General features: G+C 42.6%; 1 long non-coding RNA gene across 1 annotated transcript; it reads right to left on the bottom strand.

The window, feature by feature from the left end:
* Positions 1 to 2717: 2717 nt before the first annotated feature.
* Positions 2718 to 21381, bottom strand: LOC308189205. The gene is made up of 3 exons (XR_013946132.1): positions 13579 to 21381; positions 10871 to 10925; positions 2718 to 5780 (listed from the first exon to the last, which is right to left on the bottom strand). It is a non-coding gene; the product is annotated as an uncharacterized lncRNA (long non-coding RNA).
* Positions 21382 to 22738: the final 1357 nt, after the last annotated feature.

Here is a 22738-nt window from a genome sequence, read left to right on the forward strand (position 1 = left end):
GCGATGTGTGCATCTGACTGCCGCGGCGCACCGCCAGCCGGCTGCACCCCCCTCAAGACCACACTCTCACCCTCAGGTGTTTAAGCTGTGCTCCTTCCTATGATCACCAGGGGATGGGGAAATGGAGGTTGCAATGAAAGCCAGCAGCACAGAGAGGAACAGAGCAGCACAAGCCACCAGCACTGACTCTTCTTCCACTCCTTGACCCCACAGTGCGTGCTCCTCCCTTCCTCCCTATGGGACTCCTTCCCAGGACAAAGCCTGCCTGCTATCTCAGCTGCACTCATCAGTGCCATTTATTGTTGGCAGCTCTGGCCCCAAAATTAGCCCTGCCCCTCAGGCACAGAGAGCGGAGGGACGTAGGTGCTTCTTCAGTTCAGCATGCATCATATGGATTCAAATGGTGCACCCACAAGGAGGAAAACCCCAGTCATCCCAAGCCAAAACTTTACAGCAGAAACTGTTTCATCCACTATGTGTATCACTCCAATTTAGTCCCCTCCTGCTTTGAATCCCTTCACCTTTTAACAGCTCTCAGTGTTGGCTTTCTCACCTGCTTGTGTTCCTCTGTCTTGTGCTCTGCCACCTCAGAAACGCGTGCTGCTGCTTCAGCAGCTATGTCTAACCCCCCTGCACCTGGGTGCTTCAGACCCGCAGCTCAAACTGCAGAAAGGAATTAATGGAAAGAGTGCTTTGGTCTTTGAGATTAAAGAATATTCTCTGCAGAAAATCCCTGTGGTCTCCAAGTACTTCCTTGCACATAAAATCTCCAGTATAAAGTTCAGCTGCATGTATAAAAGATGCCCCGCTCTCCGGGCTTCTCATGCAGATGACAGACCAAAATGACCCTGCTCAGCCATGCTACAGGTGTGACTGAAGCAATTTAGTTAAACTCCTGGCTGTCTCAAGGAATGAGTGTTGCTCTCGATTTTTCACGTGCAGGTTTCATTTGGCAGCTAACCAGCCACAAAGTGAGATATTAGAGAAAAAATACATATATATATCCATATAAAATGACATAATGATGCTGCCAGCTTCTTTTCCTTTGTTTATATCTACTACAATCTGAAGCCAAGATGAGAAATGTTATTTTTCCATTTCTTTTACATATGCATATACATGCACACACAGATACATACACTCCAATTTATTTAAAGATTCTAAAATATTAATTATTTCTGCAACTTTCCCTTTAAGTACTTAAAAACATAAAATAGTAAGAGAGCAAACTTGTCTTCCACAGCACAGCTGAATTAAAAGACATGGGCAGGTCCTTCTCTAAACTCCTAACTCTCCTTGCTCTTTTCTACTCTAAACTTGGAAGTGTTGTTTTCTGAAAGCAGCTCAGCTGTCCTAAGAAAAATCATAATTCTGTATTTTGAGATGTAATTTTGATACAATTATTTTTGTAGTTGCTTGCAATCACAGGAGAGGACCCATCTTCAGCATTTAGTTACAGTTGCTCATGATTTTCTTCAGGAAAGAATGACGACAGTAATAAAAACCAAACTGTTAAATGCTTACATTGTCTGCATTTTTTTTTATCCCTTTCAATTGGAAAATGCAAGGCCAACATTGTGAAGAATGTTGAAGAAAGAAAAATGTTTTCCCTTTGTTACTTTTTCTAGCGTGCGCTATTGGGTGTGCAAATTACCTCTCACTCTTTAAATAATATGCTTTTTTTTCTCCTTCATTCAGTATAATGGGGAAAAAAATAAAATAGCTGATGGAAGTGGAGACATCAAATTACTTTTTTTTTTTTTAAAGATTCACATTTTACTTCACATCACAAAATCTAAAATACAGTTGTGACAAAGACAGTTTGCATGTGGAATAAGAAAGGGACAAGCCAGGTGCAACCAGATATTGTAAAACAGAATGGCTTTGCCACCCTGGGTCACAACACCTCGTGGGGACAGTGCCACCATGCAGGGTCACAGTGAGAAAAAAGGCACAGACTACAGAACTACAATCCTCTGGCTCTTGTGCAAGGGGGTGAAAAGCAGGGAAGAAACCACAGCAATGCCCCAGCAGGACAGCAAGTGAAGAAAGTCAAATGCAAAACCATGCAAACCAGAACACAAAATGTAACCTGAGCTCAGAGGCCTGGATAACAGAAAACAGGCCCCGAAAAATGATGACTGGTGATAACCTGTTGAAGGAGACTCGAATCAGTTTAGAGAAAAATAATCATGCACAGACATATAGGTGGGAATAACGAAGGGGCACTACACAGCTGGACATACCTGGGGCTCCCAAATCCCAGGAACATCAGGGCTACAAGCAGAGGCAGAAGATCGCTCTGACCAAGCTAATGTGCAAAGTGGGGACAACACTTTGCTTAGTCTGTAGGACCATACTACAAGTGAGACACCCCCAGATGGCTGAATCACACAATGACCGACCTAGAGCATCCTTTTACCACCAACAGCAGCTTCCACAGGGCTAGCTCAAGAGACCTATGTACCCGTCTTCTGAATAGGGAAAAAAAAATTAAAAAAATAGAGGATTTGGGGAAAAGCAATAAGAATGATCAATAATTCCTAACACTTTACATGAATTCAGTGTGTCTCAGTCAGACCAAAACGCGTGACTGTTTTTTTCTAGTTATGCAAACCTGGGCCTTTGCAGCAGTGCTATGACCAAGCTCACTTCTTCACTCTTGCCAGTTTAAAACAACAAATTTTGAAGCCATGAGCCAGTGGCAGTCAGTGCAGCTGTGTCAGATAGGTCTAGAACAGCACTGAGTGGAACAGAAAAAAAAATGTATAAAACAAACTGAATAGAGCAAAGGGTATATTTTTCTCAAAAAAAAAAAAAAAAAAAAAAAAAAACAACTTACAGTTTATTGGACTGCTGTAGGCTAGCACCAAGAGCTGCAGTCCTCAACTTTGACATGCTAGGAAGAGAAGAATTACCTCCAGATCTTTCTGGTGTCTCCTCTCCAGACACATGGGAGGCAGTGCCAACAAAAGTGGAGGGGAAGGGGCCACAACACAAGCGTGTGGTTGACAAACATGGCCTATGGAGGACCATCCTGGAACAGAAGCACATCCCCAGGGCTCTGGTGCTGGTGAATTTGTGAACTCATCACACTTGGTGAACTTGTGCACCAGGCCCTGGTTGTCCACTGACCCATGACCCTTGTAGCCCTAGGAGCACCAGCACCCTGAGCTGCAGTTGGAGTAGGAGCACGGTGAGACACCAAGGGGTAGGCCAAGCCTGAAGAAAACAGAACAGGAGCCAGTAACACGTGTCTCGGTGGCAACGTGCAAGATCTGACAGGTCTGGAAGTGAATCAGCATAATTCACCATCTGGGTGAGGTCTCAACATTGCTGGGTATTTCATTGCTTATTAAAGGGGGTAAGGAAAGGAGGGAGCATCAGGGAAGTGACAGTTCATCCTAGTTCCAGGAGTGACTTGCATTTGGGAGCTACCATTAGTTTTTTTGCCTCAATTAAGAACAAGCCAAGTCTCCAGAGTGCTCTGTTTGCTCAGAGGCATTAAATCAAGACTAGATTTTTTTTTTTCTTAAAAGGGACAACTATCTTTGTTGCAGCTCAGCACAGAAACTTCTGGGTAAAATTCTGGACTAGATGAAGAGACTGATCACAAACATCTCATGGTGCCCCTCTCCCCCTCCCTCCTGACCTTAAAAGTGGTCTCTTGGCCACCAGAGATGCACTCCAGTTCCCTCCCAGAGTAAAAAGAGTGGATTTCTGCCTAACAGTGTCTAGAGGTGATGACTTATTCCTTCCCTCCAGGGGACTGAAACAGTCAAATGCCTCTTAGAAACTCTGATCTGGTTTTTTTTTTTTTTTTTTTCAGGCGGTCTAATTCATTCTGTGTGGCCTAACTTTACAATAATCCACAAATGAAAAGGATTTTAAGCAGGGACTTGGGTATGGAATTTATATTTCTTCCTTGCCATCAGCCTGCCAAGGACCTTTAATTATCATTTTGGCTGGAGTTTCAAGTAAGATTGAGACTACAGGTTGCTCTTGCCCAGAGTCTGTTCCTTGCCTATGCCACCTTCTCACCAAGCCACAGCTTCTAGAGAATAAATGCAGAGTTTTTCAATGCAGAATGGAAAGAATGAGGCTACAACTTTGTGTAACTATCAGGAACAGTCTGTAAATCCTGCATAGCTTAAAATGACCGGAAAAAAAAGAGAATGCAAGAAGATAATTTAGAAAGTCAACTGGCTGTACTGAAAACACCTCATAAGGTTGACTGGCTAATATGCACCTGAAAAGGTAATCTACAGCATATGCCAGAATTTCCTGATCTCCTCAGTCTGGTTCCACAATATTACTCCTATTTATAGACTGCAAAACAAGAACAGTCCAGAGTGATTGTTTAGTCTGATATTCTGTGTAAGAGAGATTTTAGCATTCCCCTACATTAACTCTTGATCCACGTCCAAGAGTCTATTTATCTAGTCCATTAGTTTTCAACCTTTCACAATTTGCATACCTTTAAGCTTTCCAATAGGCTTGAGATGTTGTACAGGGATTTCAAGCCCACTGACAACAAGCTTGGCCTTCCAAGTTACCTGTCTTAGACCTCTTCAGAGTAGCCCTTGGACCTCCAGGGTCCTCACAAATATATATTAAAAAGAACATATACCTTTCAAAAGGCATCCAGTCTTAAATAATAAAAATAAACATTTTAAATTCAGGAATAACGGGTCCCACATTTCTTAATGCTGATTAATAAATTACCCTCATGGATAAAAGCTCACTGCTTCTTACCCAAATTTATCTGGTTTCAGCTTCCAAACAGTATATGCTGTTTCTCTTTGCTAGCTAAGCTGAAAAGCCCTCCATTACCATGCTCCTTTCCTGATGTGGACTCAGAGACAGACTGTGCTGCCCTTTTGCCTTCCCTCTGATAAGTTAAATGGATTGATCTTCCCCCAGGCACACTATAGGGTATATTTCCCCACCCATTAATCATTCCCCATTATAATGTAAACAAAACCAAAAGGTATTAACTACATTTTTCGTATTTCTCTGTTCATACTTATGTTATTGCCTGGTTTAAAAGACAATTTTATCTAACTAAGTTATAGATCATTAAGCTGAAAAAAAGTTTGCCCGTTACTGCTGTTTTACCATCTTGCCCCATCTTGTCTCATTAGCAGGAACTGATTGAGCATGAAGGTGTTCCCTGGCTGTCAGTAGATAAAGTAGGTGCTCTTGGCTTTCATCTGTTCTGAATTCTCCTTGTCTCATTATCTTCACAAGGTCAGATTCTTTGACACCGGGACTGCTTGCTTAGCACTCCATTCTGGTAATTACTTGCCTGGCAACCTTAACCATAAGTAGATTGCATGTATATGGCAGCAATGAAAGTATCAGCATACAGGCCAACAGCCATATATCCATATAACGCAAATACCATTAGAAATGTGTTCATTCTACTGATGTAATTGTTATGCTTCCATATTATCACACTGCTGCAAGCACGATGTACACATTAAAATGCACGGTTTATATTACGGCACCTAAAACAGAGTTTCAATTCAGCTTTCTTTTAGGGCCAATTCCACTGCCTTTTTTCCTCAAAATTTGTGATTGGCTTATTCAGGAAAGACTAAGCTTCACTTCTTCTCTGAATATGCTTTTACCCTGTGTTATAAAGACATGCTCAGCTCTTGAAATTTTAAAGTTGGTAGAGAGTTCAGGAAATTCTGGAAGGTGACATCCATTGCTGGTACAAACACTGTCGTCATTCAGTGCACAGTCTTCTGCAAAACGAATGCTTCCCCTTTGATCTGTTTATTGTGAGAAAACAAAAAAAATGCAGCATATGATGGATGCCTCACACAGCTCCCCTTTTTTCCATTTTACAGTCACAAAATTACTTCCTCTACAGCAAATCTTATCTACACAGTTCATCAACAATAGTTGAATTGTATTTGAGTTACTTACATCTGCAAACTTGTAACAGTAATATATATTTTGTTTATGTTCCCAGAAAATTCATGAAAAGAATAAAAATGTGAATGCCTCACACTTTGGCTCAATGCATAAACAAAAATACCTTCACACCGCTGTCGTTAAAACTCATTTATAGCAGATTTAAACATATTTCTTCTGCTAATGCAGTGCATCCTCAGATCACCTCATTCTTCTTAATATGTCAGCGATATTCAGATTTATGACAAAGCTTTCAAATCACCTATTCAATGTGATCTCAAAGGTGGTCGAGTATCTAAATAAAAATCTGTCCACGAGGCACTGGGGAGAGGTATCACGTTGCACTTACGTTGTGCCCTTTATTGATGGCGGTCACATCACCCACATTTCACAGATGGAAAAACTGATGCCCTGAGAAATTAGATGACTTGGCACTAATCATACAGCAAGTTAGAAATAAACTTAGACCTGCAGCGTCTCAGTTTCTTAATCTCATCGTTCTAGCTCATTTTAGTTTGAAACCTCTGATGGTCACAGCCACAGGGTCCAGTACAAACCCATGTGCCTGCTTTCCCTACCAGGAAGCCCCCTTGGTTTGTTTCTAATTCTCTCTGCAGCCTGCAGCCCAGCCTCCCAGGCTCAGAGCATTTCCTACCATCCTCTTCCCCGATTACTACCTGTGGTCACAGAAAATCCATCCTAGTCTTGTAGCGTCTTCAGTAACAGGCATCCTTCCTCAAACAGAAGTTACCACTTCTTTCCACACACTTCAAAAGCACATTTAAAAGCAGGTTAAGACAGTAGCCCAAATAACCCCACAGAAATCCAGATTTCCTCCCCTTTTGCCTTTTAGCTGTACCAACACTCCTTAAATAAGGCTCTACTTCAGTTACCAGTATGGAGATACCTATAGGAACTGAGTCTCTTGGTTCTCAATATACAGGCTGTGGCTTTTTGTAATACTTCTATCTTACTCTCTGGGAATCTTTCCCAATTCACCTTAGCACAATGAGAATCAGGCTCAGCCTTAACACCTGAAGTCCTGGCCATGTTTTGGTGGAACAACCTTCTTACCAGCTGCAAGGTGACATTCAGTATAACATGTTCTACCTAGGGGCAGCACGAATCCTGACATTCCCACTATCTGGTCCACCCTCTTATGTCTTTTATTGGATGTAGTGGTGCCATAGGGCACAGGGTGATTACCTGTGACACAGAACTCTGCCTCTTGTCTTGGACTGAAAATATGTATATGCCCATTACATGTGCATAAAGACAGTAACATATTTAAGGGCTTTTTTTGTTGCCTTGTGCCTTTCCTTGCAGCTTTTAATATCTAAGTCTGAAGATTAGATGGAGGGGTTTTGCTATTATCATCATCACTTAAGACTAAAAAGATTAAAATTGCTATACATCAATGCTCAGCAAATAAGTGAATTGTAGCAGGGGAAAACTGTCTGCCTTTCATTTCACCAGGAAAAGCAGCTCATGGTGTTTACTGATGGGTTTCACTGAGTGCAGTAACAATCCACTGGTTGTTTGAAAATGACCAAAGAGCCAAAGCATTACCTGGGCATTTGCTCAGCTTCTCACGGTGTGTAGTTTATAGAAACTGGTAGACAAGCAAGGAAAAGAAAGCTATGTATATCTCTATGTCTTAGCTTCAAAGGTGACCTCCATGGTATAGCTGACAGAGTGCAATGTGTTCACAACCTCCTGGCAGATGATCCCCCTTCCACTTTGCTCTTTCCTATGGATCCTGTGGATCCTGCTTCCTTCTATACTTCACCTCCTTTGGAGACTAATTAGTTTCAAGTCTTCCTCCTTCCCTCATCCGTTAGCTCTGGAGGATTTCTTAGTCCTGAACTCAATCAGGAAGGAGTTTCAGTCTTGCTCACAGCAGATTATCACTTACCCTCTCCTGCTTTGGAAAGCTGGTGCCCTGGGTACATTTATTTATTTATTTTTCATCACTGGGTAAACAAAGTCAGTTAGTTACTGTTTGGCTGCTTGGCAATGCCTTAGGCAGTCTGTTATAACAGGTTTTCTATCAGTCTAGACAGCAGCCAAGTTTGACTGTGAAGTTTTTGCTTGTTCTGAACTTTATACCCCCCAAAAATATATACTTTGCTTACATATGACCGCCACATGAGGAACCAATGCACCCAGTGCTTTACTGAGATTAGATGGGATGGTCACCCTTGAGGAAACCCAAAGGCTGAGAGAAGGAAACAGGATGTAGTCAGAACATGTTAAGAAAGCAATGAGTGACTTGTACCAGGAAGAGGAATTTATCAGGAATGAAAGAAGAGAACATTTGGGTGACAGCCAAAGCAGGGTGTTGTTGTAGCTGGAGTTTTGCAGTAGAGCAGTCATGGAAAAAACAAGGGAAGGTTTACATTAAATGAAGACAGAAAATGAAAATGAAGGAAAAAAAGGTCAGTATCTTAGATGCTGAAACCAAGAAAAAAGCTTGATATTTCAGACTGTGCTTAAAAAAGATAGTATTCATTCTGAGCATAGGAAGCCATATCCCAGAAATCTCCCACAGAACGGAGCACTGCTGTGCTCCACAGAACTGCAGCTGCTGTGAGGATGCCAGGGCGGACAAGTTCAAGCAGGATGTTCTACCTATTTTCCATGATCTCTTTTTCAAAAGAACAGTGTGTGGGATGGTGTTTTTTTTTTTGTTTGTTTGTTTGTTTGTTTTCCTGAATTATAATCTCTGCAGCACATACTGCTGTCCACTCCCTTTGGGAAGTTCGTAATGTCTCTCCAAAAGATAGACCTTACAGAGTGACAAATGATAAACAAATCCAAAGAACAGGTACAGTTTGGCAACAACATCTACACAGCTTTCCCTTCATGTCTTAACCCAGTTTTAGGAAAGACAAGTGTCCTAGCAGCCAAGAGGTCAAACTGCATTTTGAAGTGCATTAAACACAGCGCAGCCAGATGCTCAAAAGAGGTGATTCTCCTGCTATATCTAGCATTGCTGTGGCCTCACCTTGAGTATTGTGTGCAGTTCTGGTCTCCCCAACATAGAAAGGACATCAACATACTTGACAGCATCCAGAGTAAGGCAGCAAAGCAGGTAAAAGGGCTGGAAAGCATGTCCTGTGAGGAGAGGCTGAGGACACTTGGGTTGTCTGGTATAGAGGAGAGGAGGAAGAGGCGACCTCACAGCTCTCTGCTCCTTCCTGAGGAGGGGAGGTGGGCAGCGAGGTGTCAGCCTCTGCTCCTTGGGAACCAGTAACAGAACATGAGGGAATGGCACAAAGCTGCACCAGGGGTGGTTCAGACTGGACCACTGACATCAAAAGCTTATTTTTTCTATGAAATGCCTCATGGAGTTGGGATTTTCCAACAAAATCTTGTTCTAGCTGGAAACCATTGCAGAGCTGGCTGCAGAAACTGTATAACACAGTGGAGCTTGTGCAACACACTCACACTGATTTCACTGGAAGTTTGTCATAGTAAAAACAAAGCATATGCAAAGAGAGAAATTGTATTACTCTTACTCATAGTAGTTACAATTCAGATCTTGTGAAGAGTGCCCATGTTAGCTTCATGCACCTCCAAAGTCCCACTTAGGACACTTTGTCAGACATAAGTGACGTGTGAGTCCTCTGCTGGCCCTCTGCACAAAGGTCAGTTCATCTCATGTAACGCTGATAAAGTGTGGCCCTTTATCCCTAACTTTAACCTAGAACTGCAGATCCAGCTGTCTCAGCAGATTCCTGAGATGCTGCCTCTGCAGCACGTTAAGAGTTTCCCACCAGTATTAAAACCATTGACCCAGCCCAGCTTGTTTTATTTCCTCATTTACCCAGGGAGAAAGACTGATTTTTTTTTATTATTTTTTTTTGTGAAGGACAGTGTATGACAAGTCTTACTGGGTCTTCTTCAAGGTAAACAGGCAGTAATTCTTAAGGTCAAACAAGTACAGATTCTCAGGAGTGAATAATTAATAGGGATATACAAAATGTCAGAACTCAAGTTTCTAGGATTTGCTAAAACACAGACAAATTGGAATCTGACAAAAGCAAATTGTGTTTAATAACCCTTAAAGATGTGATCCCTGAAGCATCCTGCAGTACCCAAGTCTCTCCTTGTCCAACTTCTTTCATCTTCATTTGTGCCAGACAAAGACTAGTGAAAATAATGTTTGAACTTTAAGTAATAAAATCAGTTATAAAATCACTTACTTTATCACACATTAAATGCTTTTTTCCCCGCTATTGCTTTTTTTAACCTTCCTGACTATTTTTAGTGACTGCAGTTTCCAGCTTCACGGAACCACAGCTCCTGAAGCAGCCCAGTGCCCCGGGGAGGGGTGCCTGGCAGGCACAAAAAGCTGCGTTGCCTCTTGCACTCCAGAGCAATGCCAAACCTTGTGACTGCAGATGATGCAACACTGAGACCCAGCTACCAAGCCAGAGGCACGAGATAATATATGGGCTTTAGCTAACTCAGTCAGGTGGGTTATAACTGACGTGGAACAAGGGCAGGATAGGGTCACATGTAGGTAGAACTTATGGGGGAAATCACAAGATAGCATGTAACTGTTCATTTATGCCTCCTATGGAAGCCCTTAAACCTGTGATGTGTTTCTGATATTGGCATCAGTTCAACTTTATCATCAATCCGTACAACTGAGCTACTTCTGATTTATGCCAATGCCAAATTAGTTTCACTGAAAGTGCAGAATCAGGCCATCTAGCAATAATGAAAAAAAGAAGAATATTAAGTTGTAGCTATTTATTCCATGCTGGCCTTCTGGACCCTTCTTGGTCAGATTCATAGATTCACCCTTCAACTAAGCGCTCTGAAACCATAAGATCCCATGGAATTATGCAGTTTCAAGCAGTGGGCAGTGAGTTTGGGTATGTCAGAAGTGAAACTGAGAAATGAGAGGCAGAACTGTTCAGAAGAGGAACCATACCTGTGAAGTTCTCTGCTTTCAGAAGAAAAGTTTCAAACCACAAAGCTGTCAAGTGCTGCAAGGAAATTTATGAGCTTTGATTTACTTCTCAATGCGTAGAATTTACGCTGGCATTTGGACACTCTTTTGTCCATATTGCATTCAAGGAAAAAACTTTTTTTCATGAATATCACTTAGCATGGGAAATATTTGCAATACACAACAGTATTAACGAAAAGCATTAATAATTACCTGAAATAACCCAGAATCATTGTGAATATATAAAAATGCAGAATATTCAGAATAACTGAATCTAAGGTGTTTCTCAGCACCTGACACTGTTAATGGAGTAACTGGACAAATCCTACAGAATTTATCCAAATTACTGAAGTGGCATGAGTGGGAGAAACAACTCAAGCAGCACTCTGGACACCACATCTCCCCTTGTTGTGAACAGACACTGTTGGCCAGCCAGCCAGCCAGTCACATATATAACCTAGAGAGAGGGAGGGAGACAGGAGCAGGAGGGAGACAGGAGCAGCCTTACACATTGAACTGCAAAACTGGAGGCTCACAGGCAGAAAGATCAATGAAATCCTTGAAGACCGAACAAGGGATGGAGCACTAGCTGTTGGTACTCTCTGTCCAGTGCCACAATACTGCAATGCAGAGTGTAACTACTTACAAAAATTATACCTCTGGCACAATTTGTTTCAGTTCAAAGTCTAGCTAAAAGTTTGGGAGAAGCGTAAAGAAGACATGAGTGGTGAGCTCAGTGGGCAGAGAGCATCAACATCTGAGGAGAGCATACTTAAGAGGCATAGTCCTTCTCAGTCACGCTCTCTCAGTCTACACCCATACTAACAAATACAGTAATTCAGGGCCAAGGCTCAAGCCCATGAGCATTTTCACAGAGGTCTGTGAGTCACCACTGCCAGAAAACTGTCCTGGGCTATTTTAATTCAGCAGCATACATGTAGCAGCATCACTTAGCGGGGCTGCCACCAAAAGATGCATTTTTTTTTCCACACTCTTCTGTTTGCCTTTGCATATCAAATTGGCATGAGCTCTCATGCTCTGCAGTGACTGTCCATGCACTTAAGCCAGCTGTACCCCTCAAAGATCTCTCCGTACCTAATGTGGAGCCCTGGTACAATCTTTATCCTTAGTTTGCAACAGACAGTTCTAGCAGTTTCTCATTATCTCCTCTCAGAAAGGTGAGATTGAGACTCATATTCCATGTCTGTTATCTTTACATTTCTGAAGCAAGAAACTATTCTTTTCTTGTTAAAGTGTGGTTTCATAACTGCTACGCTCCTTTTGACAGAAACAAGGAATACAGGATGACTTCTTTTTCTGGTCATTCAAATTTGTACAGAAATCTGTGCTCCAAAATGTAAAGTATCCAGATTTGACATAAGTCAGACATTGTATCGTACTTAACATGATTTTATTTTTTTTGACTTAAATCAGGTAATCTTTATGTTGTACACCCAATTCACAATCTTGACATCCTGATAAAGAAAACAAGCAGGTTGGAACAGCACAACAACAAGCTTTTTCCATGCTGATTCCAGTCAGTGTTCTTTGATGCAATTACACTGCTCAGAGATCTTGCAAGGCTGCTATATTTCAGATATAGATAAAACTTTGTTTCCAGATGGGTATGCAATATAAAGAAACAGACTAAGTTTAACTTCACCGAGTGACAAAAAGTCTCAAGAAAAAGATTTGTCTCCTTCCATTTCATATATTTAACTATTTATAAGTCTGGATATTTTTACCTCTATAAACATCAACTCCTATTTAGGTTCCTAGTCTCAACAACATCCCATTACAAGAAGTTCTGCCATCTGTTACCTTTTATTATTACTGAACATTTCACCTCTCAGATCCACAGAATGGACCCTGATTTCTAAATCCATCTTTACCTTTCTAAATTGTTTGTCACCACATTTATCACAGAAAGTGTCAAAACCAAGGTTAGCGGCAGTCACATTATCACCCCAAAGACAGTCGTGTTTTATGTGCGCTCTCTCAAACTATGTAAGCTTTTAAAGAACGCTTAGCGGTGCAGAATATGGGATGAGCCTGGGATTTGAACCTTGCTCAGCCCAAGCCATGGGCTAACAATCTGTTTAGGGATTAGCCAATTTCCAGTTGTACTAGCCCTAATCACCTCCAGTCATGCCCAGGGGACATTAGCATTTCCAAAGCACAGGCAGCCCTGGCCTTCTGGGAGGAAGCTCAACACTCCTCCCTAGTAGAGCTAAGGATTAGGAAACCCCAGGGACGAGAGAGGGGGAATATTTGAATCTGAATGGACCCCGTGGAAGCCCCAAGGAGGGGTTAGCATGTAAAAGCAGGTTTCCTTTCCCAAGCCAGGGCTCTTCTCTATGCTACCTGGAGGCAGAGGTATGCACAGTACCACAGGGCTGAGGAAAGCATCCACAACCTGGATGTTTAATAAAGAGGTGGAGAGAGATCCTTTGTATATGGCCCTGCAGACTAAACATAACTTGTTTTGCTTCCTCTTGACTGTGACTTTATAATGCTCTGTAACATCGTTTTATTTCAGTTTTTGTAAACCTTTTACGCTCACTTGATTTTCAGCATAGCTAGCAAAGCACCAAGGCCTAGAAATCCTCCACGAGTAGCAAACCTTAAAACCAAACTAAAATCCTAAATACAGTTTATTTAGATTAACTCATTATTATAACAGAACACACCTCTGTTTAGTTGTGTAAAGTCCTCTGAGAGCTGGAAATGCCTAGGTCTTTATGGAAGAATTGTCTTCTGATCACCAGCAGCAGTCTGGAAAGCTTCCAGACAATAGCAAGAATTAGTGAGGAGGAAACATGTTAATAAGAATGGGCCACAGATGTGAGCGCTCACTCCCCCAGTTCAGTGTGCTCATGAATTAAAGGTAGTTAGCAGCTTCTTGACTGGTGTTGTCTTGAACATCTGCAGACCACAAATGTAGCTGCTTCCCATCTTCTTCCCTTAGAATCACCGAGGTGCTGCTCCTGTCTCATACAAAAATCAGTCATCGAAACGGGTGTAGCATCAATCATCTTATTCGGAACTGAGTTTTTAAGAATCTATAACCTGCGTGTTGAAGAGATAAACGCCTATAAGCAGCTTTTACATTGAATGTTTTAACATTTACATTTTATATTGAAGTCACTCCTGCATCGTTGATATACTAAAGCAGAAGGAACAGCATCACCTGTAATGGCAAAAGCAGACAGGTGACCCTAGAGCATTGTGCTTTGGGGAAGCTGATGAACTGCCTTTTAAGGCACTACCAGAACTAAATTATCAGTAAGTAGAAAAGCATCTGAATCACGCAGACAGTTTCACAGTTGCTGGAAGGCATTATTATTACTGCCACTTGTCTTTGTAGTAATGTCAGCTCTAAGTGTAAAGAGGGTAGCGAGAGATCTGTTCTCTGGCTCAAAGCGCATACAGTGCAATACCATATGCTCCCATCAGAAGGAACTGTGGGTGCTCACAACCAGTCAGGATCAACCTCTCAATTAGGCAGATCAGAGGGTTCAAACACAAAGGAGAGGTGGTAACTCTCCGTGATGTGCTTATTCTCTTAGCCATGATATTTGGGTGTTGGGTCGTTGCTGGAAGGCTTTGGTGGGAAAAAAATGTGTTTTAAGGAGGAGGTGTCACAATATGTCATTTACAAACAGTGAATGATATTGCATCATACACATTTATAATACATCCACGTGGACAGGTGCAGATACATGCAGGCTGCTTGGTCGGTGCTCTCAGATGGCTGGACATGAGCCAGCTCTAGTCTAGAAGCTGTTTAGACACAAACCGGTAATATACACAGCCTGTCATCAGGCCTTATTGACTTGAGTACAGTGCAATGTTAACACAGTTATATAGACCAGAAATGGCTTATGGTTGGCCAGCTCAGAGGGTGGGGAGACAAATCTCTCAGCTATGTCCACCCTCGGGAGGATGCACCCAAAGATCCCCCTGAATTCCCCAGACTTGCTAAGGAAGATGCCAACATCTGAGATGGAGCCAGTGAGAGGGGGCATTTACAAGCTCAGTCAGAATATAAAACAAAGTCTTTGCTGTGGGAATAAATATCTGTATGGGTCTTATCTCCCTTTGAGATTTGTCTTCTATTTTTATAATGTTCATAGATATGCTGATAGAAAAAAAAAATATATCAGTGTTGCATGTCTTTCAAGCATATGGCTCTCCTTAGAGCCAACAAGGCTTTTGTATGAAAAATGAATATGAAATCAGGGCAAGATTTTAGTATACTAAACTGAAATTCCTCTAACACTACGCACAACAAACAAAAAGAGGGAAGAAAAGGTGGGAAACCTGTTAGGTGATCGAGCTACCTGTAAGCTTAACTCAGGTCTGCAGGCTACCTCAAAGAAAAGATACAAAACAAGCAGACAAACAAACAAAAATCCTCCTTAGAGATCGCACCAGTCAGCTGGCCAGAAAAAAATGCCAAAGCAACAGTGTATTGGTGCCATCTGGCTACTTTTCCTCTCTCAGATGGCTCCCTGCCATATTCCTGACCAGGATATTGGAAGAACCAGATACAGGCCACATCCAAAAAATCCTCACAGGTTTTATACTGGGCCCAGTGGATGCTGGAACAGGTTTCTGGGAGTCAATGTTATATAAATGTCATGCAGCGCGAACATGCCTGAAAAGACTAATAGCTGAATACCAAATCTTTCTATGTTAGAGGCACATCGGGTCTTTAGCAGCCGTAAAAGCAGCCCCATGTTCAAAACACTTCAGGTTAACAGGGAGCAGCACGTAGAAATACGCTGGCTTTTCCTCAGAGGCTACTTTTCATTTCAAACTTTGCTTTCAGATCTAAAATGGGACTTTTGCATTACAGAAGACAAGATTTGGGGTCACTTTGCCAGAAACTGATCTCTACCTAAGCTGAAGAAAGCCAGGTTGTGATTATCAGACAGTTGTATTTATTTTGCTTGATATAAATGTAATCTAGGGATCGAAAGCAAAACACTACATATTCAAAAGATAATTCACAGTTTTAGATATCAACTGAAAATCAAAATATGCACCATTTGCAGTCAGCAACATTCGCGAACCACATGTATGGGGTACGTACAGCTGGTGTAGAATTTAATTTGAATGCTATTTATGTGCTATGCATGCTGCATATAAAGCAGACTGTCAACTGTTCACTTCCAAAAAAGGAAATAAAAGATACAAAAATTAAACAGACAAACCCTAGGAACCTCAAGTTTTCAAAACAAGAACAATGGTCAGAATAACGTTTATATCTGCTTGCGATTTCACACACTTCAGCAGCTTAACAGAACCTTCCACTCATTTTCTGTGTTTCTTTAAAACATAGTGCAGTTTGTAATTGTTTATGTGAGGTTATAAAATTCATCTCTCCCTGAGGCACAGGAATGACCCCTGTCTAGTGAATATATATTCCTTAGATTTTTTTTCAGCTTCTAATATTTTAATACAAATAATTTATATCTGAAACTATTTTACTGCTTTTAAAAGGTGTAAGATTGCCAGATTTTTAAGAGGAATGTTGTTTATTCATATAACATATACATTACAGGCCTTTGCAGTGCAAGTTTCCTGATGTTGCCCTAATAAATAAGCAAAACACAGGATCTCTGATTGGAGACTTGCAGACTTTACTTCATGTTGATTTGATCTTGATTAACATCACAGATATCTGCACCCCACCAATTTGTTATTTTACAACCTAGATCAGAATCACCTATGAATGACTCAGGTAATTCACTTTGACTTTCAAAAAAAATAAAAATAAAAAAATAAAAAATAAAACCCAACCCATTTCTTCCTCTTTACCTTTTATCTTCTCTACAATTGTGAATAAAATTTAGGCCTGTGCGAAGCCAGCACTGGTGTTGCCACTACTGAAAGCAGCGATACTGATAGTAAAAAAAAAAAAAAAAAAAAAAAAGCATCCAGGACTCTTATCAAAGCTTCAACAAATCAGGCAGATCCAGTTGTGGATGTGAAAGTCAGAGGCAGCCTTGGTTGCAGTAATAATAAAATGGTGGAGTCTAGGAACATAAGAAGGTGTAAGGTAAAAGCAGGACCACAGGCCTGGAATTCAGAAGAGTGGAATTCAACCTCTTCAGACGTCTTCTTGGAAGAATCTCATGCAATACAGCCCTGGAGGCAAAAGGGGTCCAGAAGAGCTGGTTAAAATTTAAAGATCACCTCCTTCAAGATCAAGGAATGTCCATCCTGACAAGTGGAAAATCAAGCAAAGGCAGCAGGAGGCCTGCATGGATAAGCAAGGAGATCCTAACTGAACTTAAACTGAGATAAAAAGGGAGAATACAGAAGTTAGAAGCAGGGGCCGGTGACACCGGAGAAATATAGAGTTCATGTCTGATCTTGCAGGAACAGGGTTAGGAAAGTCCAGGTCAACCTGGAGTTGAATCTGGTGAGAAATGTTAAAAGCAACAACAGAGGTTTCTATGGGTACTTCAGCAGCAATGGGAAGACTAGGGAAAATGCATGTCTGCTGCTAAATGGGGCAGGGGACCTGGTGATAGGGGACATACAATCATAGAATCATAGAATGGATCAAGTTGGAAGGGACTTTAAAGATCATCTAACTCCATCCCCCATGCCATAGGCAGGAATGCCACCTACTAGATCAGATTGGCCAAGACCCCATCCAGCCTGGCCTTGAACACCTCCAGGGATGGGGCATCCATAACTTCTTTTGGCAACCTGCCCCAGTGCCTCACCATCCGTACAGTGAAGAATTTCCTCCTAATGTCTAATCTACATCTATCCTCTTTTATTTTAAGACCATTCCCCCTTGTCCTATCATTATCTACCTGAGTAAAGAGTCCTCGATTCTTTTTATAAGACCCCTTTAAGTACTGAAAGGCCACAAGAAGGTCTCCCTGGAGCCTTCTCTTCTCCAGGCTGAACATCCCCAGCTCTCTCAGCCTTTCTTCAAAGGAGATCAGCCTTTCTTCATAGAAGACATGCAAAAGGTCAAAGTACTAAAATCCTTCTTTATCTCAGTCTTTACTAGTAAGACTAGTCGTAGGAAGCAAGGAAGATTTATCCATGGTGAAGAAGGGCAAGGCTAGGAAGAACTTTAACTAACTGAATACATGCAATTCCATGGGATCTGACAATTTGCACCCACAAGCCCTGAGAGAACTGGCTGATGGCATCATGAGGTCACTGTCAATTATCTTTGAAAGGTCTTGGTCACTGGGGGAAGTTCCTAAAGAATGGAAGACAGACGATGTCACTCCTGTCTTCAAGAAGTACAAGAAGGAATAGCCAATCAACTACAAGCCAATCAACCTCATCTCAGTCCCCGGGAAGATGATAAATATCCTCATGGAAACATTTCCAAATACAAGAAGGACAAAAAAAGTGATTGGAAATAATTAGCATGGATTTGTGAAGGGGAAATCGTGCTTAACCAGCCTGATAGCATTCTAAGATGAAATGACTAGCTCAGTGAATGAGGGGAAAGCAGTTCATATTGTTTATCTTGACTGTAGTAAGGCTTTTAACACTGTCTCTCAAAACATCTTCATAGTACAAGTTAGATAAGTGAACAGTGAGATGGATATAAAACTTGCTGAACAACTGGGCCCAGAGAGTTGTGGTAAGCAGCATAAAGTTAATCTGGAGTCAAAACATCAGTGGTGTACCATAGGGTTCAATACTGCAGACAACACTGTTTAACCTCTTTATTAATGACCTGGATGCTGGGACAGAGTGCACCCTAAGCAAGTTCTCAGATTATGCAAAGCTGGGAGGAGTGTCATATGGTTATGACACCATTCAGAAGGACCTGAACAGGCTGGAGAATTGGGCAGAGAGAAATCTCACAAAGTTCAACACGGGGAATCTGGGGAGGAATAACCACAGGCACCAGTACATGCTGGGGGTTGACAAACAGGAAATCAGATCTGCAGAGAAGGACCTTCAGGTCCTTGTGGAAAACAAACTTACAGTGAGACAACAATGCAAGCTTGCTGCAGAAAGAAAGAAAAAAAAAAAAAAAGAAAAAAGAAAGCCAATCCAGGGCTGCACTGAGAAAGGTATTGCCAGCAGGGGTCAAGGGAGATGATCTTTCCTCTCTGTTCGGTACTGGTGAGTCCCATGTGAGATAAGGTTTTCAGTTCTGGGCTCCCCAGTACAAAAGAGAGGTGAACTTATGGCAGAGCCACTGAGATGATTAAAGGACTGGAGCATCTTTCATATGAGAGACTGAAAGGGCTGAGACTGTTTAGCCTAAAGAAGAGAAGGCTCAGAATGAAATCTTAGTAGCTTACTATTTTTTTAATTCTGTGGTATATACTTCTTAAGTAAGGGTTAGCTATACATCATGAGGGAGCAGTTAAAGGTTTATTAATGCCTTATTTTACATGAAGATTTATTACTGGTGATTTGCAACACCTCTAAAAAAGAATCTGCTTTCCCCTTAAGTGCATAGCTGTATTTGTTGACTGTATTTTCCTTTTGACTTACTTAAAAATGCTCATTAGGGAACTATTATTACCTAAATAGAATTTCATGATTTGTAATTACCTACCATATATGAAATCAATTAAAATTTAGTCTGTTCCTGTGGTGTTGTATGGGGTGTCTTGTGAGTTTTATAGAAAACTACACAGAAAATTTGCTACTTTGCAAATCCACCATGCAATTTGCATAAGCCTACTATATTTTGCGTTTGTCAGTATCTATATAGGCTGATGTATCTTCTGTCAATCATTAAATTGTGTAGGTTTATTTAAAAAGGGTTACAGCATGTATTCATGCTCTGGCTCTCTCACATGATTGAAATATTTAATCAGAAAGCATAGCAGGTAATGTGTTCTCCAGTCAAATTTCACTGTAATTGCTTTCCAGGATAGTTTCAGGTCAAAGTATATCGTGCAACGTTGTTTTCTTATTGTGCTTAATAAATTCTGAGCTGAAGAGAGAACACAGTTGTCTTGAACAGGCAGAAGGACTGCTTTGTTCTTTCTGTCAACAATGTAAAGCACCCCAGGAAGAGTGCAAAATGAACAAGACATGTCTGCAATCCTCTGCACTGCACTATTTATGTCTGCTCAGCTTCTTAGAGTTCCCCCCTCCATGTTTCAGAAGGTGGGCTCTGGGACAGCTGGTCACTACAGAAGGCAGATGTTTAACTGCTGTTTCTATTGCAGCCAGCAAAGGGAAACTCTTTTCTAGCTTTTTATGAAAGTCACAACCACCATCTTCTACCTGTGCATTGTATAGAGAAGCACAAAGTTGGTATTAAAAAGTTGGAGTTAAGTGAAAAAGATAAATATAAAGTTCTGCAGAAACTCCTTCTCTGGACTCTATCACCAAGGTTCATACTCTGTCTCATAACAAGTGTCAGCCTTTCCATTTTAATCACTGCATTGACTAAAGAAAACATTCACTTTGACTCCCTATTGCAGTGGCACAGGGAGACATGCTGAGAGGCTGGGATGGACTGTGCATAGCACAGGTACAAACATAAAGAATCCCAGGAAATCCACGCACACTTGTGACCAAATACATTGTTTAGTGACCTCATTGCTAATCATTTGGCAATTTCCATTCCTGCTTACTGGAAATCCAGGTCGGTACTTCGGGCTGGTGTAGATTCTGCCAGTCATCCCAGGTAATGGTGGTTCTAGGAAGACTGGCCTTCAGAAATCCCAGGCCTCAGAGGCCAAGGGGAAAGAAACTCTGGAACAAAGAAGACAGACCTTTAGTGACAGAGGATCAGGTTAGATCAGGTGAGACAGGATCAGATTAGAGAATACTTCAGCAAACTAGACATCCATAAATTCATGGGCCCTGAGGGGACCCTCAGGTGCTGAGGGAGCTGGCAGTGTCATTGAAAGCCTGGGCCTGGGGTTTTTGTGCTGGACACATCCATGTCTATGCCAAGGACAGGCATGTGGTGTAGGGCAGCAGTGGGGTGGCAGCAGCCAGCATGTGCCCCAGGACAGGGCTGGAGTTCATGGCTGCCATCAGTGGCTGGACCTCCATTGCTGGGGAGAAGGAGGGGAACAGCAAGGGCAGCGCTTCTCTCATCCTCGCCTTACCTACTGGCTCCTGCATGGCCACTTTCTGGTGAGTCTGGGTGCCACGTCCCCCCAGGCTGGGGTGGTGCAGTGCAGGGCCTGGAGATGTTTTTCCTTTCTATCTGAGTGGTGAATGATCTGTGGTGGATTCAAATCCTTGAGTCATCCCTGCCTGGGAGCTCAGCCAGAGGGGCCAGAGCTGGTCTCAGTGGTGCAGTGGGTTCATGTGGCAAGGTTTTGGTAGCAGGGGTCTACAGGGGTGGCCTCTGTGAGAAGGGTCCAGAAGCTGCCCCATGTTAGATAAGGGCCAGTTTCAGCCGGCTCCAAAGGGACCCGCCGCTGCCCAGAGCCGAGCCAATAAGCAATGTTGTTTGCGCCTCTGGGAGAGCAGATTTATGAAAGAGAAAAAATCTGCTGCACACAGCAACTGGCAGAGCGAGGAGTGAGAAGCAGCCCTGCAGCCCCCAGGTGAGTGCAGCAGGAGGGCAGGAGGTGCTCCAGGCACGCAGCAGCAGTTCCCCTGCGGCCTGTGGAGAGGCCCCTGGTGGAGCAGGCTGTCCCCCTGCAGCCCACGGGTCCCACACGGAGCAGATCTCCACGCTGCAGCCCGTGGAGGAGCCCCCGGTGGAGCAGGTGGATGTGGCCTGGAGGAGGCTGCGGCCCATGGAGAGCCCCCGCAGGAGCAGGCCCCGGGCCGGAGCTGCAGCCCGTGGAGAGGAGCCCACGCAGGAGCAGGGGGTCTGGGGGGAGCTGCCGCCCGTGGGGACCCGTGCTGGAGCAGTTTGCTCTGGGGGATGGATAGCAAAAGGGCTGTGAAGGAAAAGCAGATATGGAAGGAGAAGTAGATACGGACCATCAGGCAGAAGCACTTCTGGATGCACCATCCATGAAGCAGACTCATATGCTTTGAACAACTGACATTCTTGTCAGAGGAAAAAGTGTGTGATGAACAATCCTGCAGACATGAAGGTCAGAGAAGAATGGGGGAGGAGAGAGGAGATGTTTTGTGCACAAGAGCAGAGATTGCCCTGCAGTCTACAGGAAGGACCCATGCTGGAGCAGCTTGTGAAGGACTGCAACCCATGGGAGGGGAAAAAGACTGAGGACAACAGAGCAGCAGAAGAAAACTGTTAGCAAGTGACCACAGCTCCCATTCCCCATCCCATCTGCAAGGGAGGTAGAGGAGTTGGGAATGAAGGACTGAAGTTGAGCCTGGGAAGAAGGGGAGAAGGGTGAAGGTGTTTAGCTTTTGTCTTTTTTCTCACCATCAAACTCTGTAATTGTCAATAAATTAAATTAACTCTCCCCAAATTGTGTGTTTTTTCTGACAGTAATTGTAAAGTGATCTCTCTGTCTTTGTCTTGACCTAAGAGCTCGTCCCCTGCCCTGGTGAGGAGGGGAAGTGAGAGAGCAACTGGGTGGGTGTCCAGAAGCTGTCTAAGTTCACCCCACGATTATGAAGTGCATTGCCAACACTTTGAGGGAAGTGATCCTTCCTCTCTACACAGTGTTGGTAAGGCCATATCTGGAGTGCTGTGTCCAGTTGTGGGCTCACCAGAACAAGAGAATTGAGAATGTGCAGGACCATGGGAATCAAGAACAGAATAGAATACAATACAATATCAAGAATAGAACAGAACAGAACAGAACAGAAAATAGTTCAGTTGGAAGGGACTTACAAAGCCCATTGAGTCCAACTACCTATCCACTTCAAGGATAACCAAAAGCTAAAGCATGTTATTAAAGGCTATGTCCAAATGCCTCTTGAACACTGACAGGCATGGGGCATAAA

The sequence above is a fragment of the Anser brachyrhynchus genome, assembly GCF_964034855.1.
Source record: "Anser brachyrhynchus genome assembly, chromosome: 2".
Lineage (NCBI taxonomy): Eukaryota > Metazoa > Chordata > Aves > Anseriformes > Anatidae > Anser > Anser brachyrhynchus.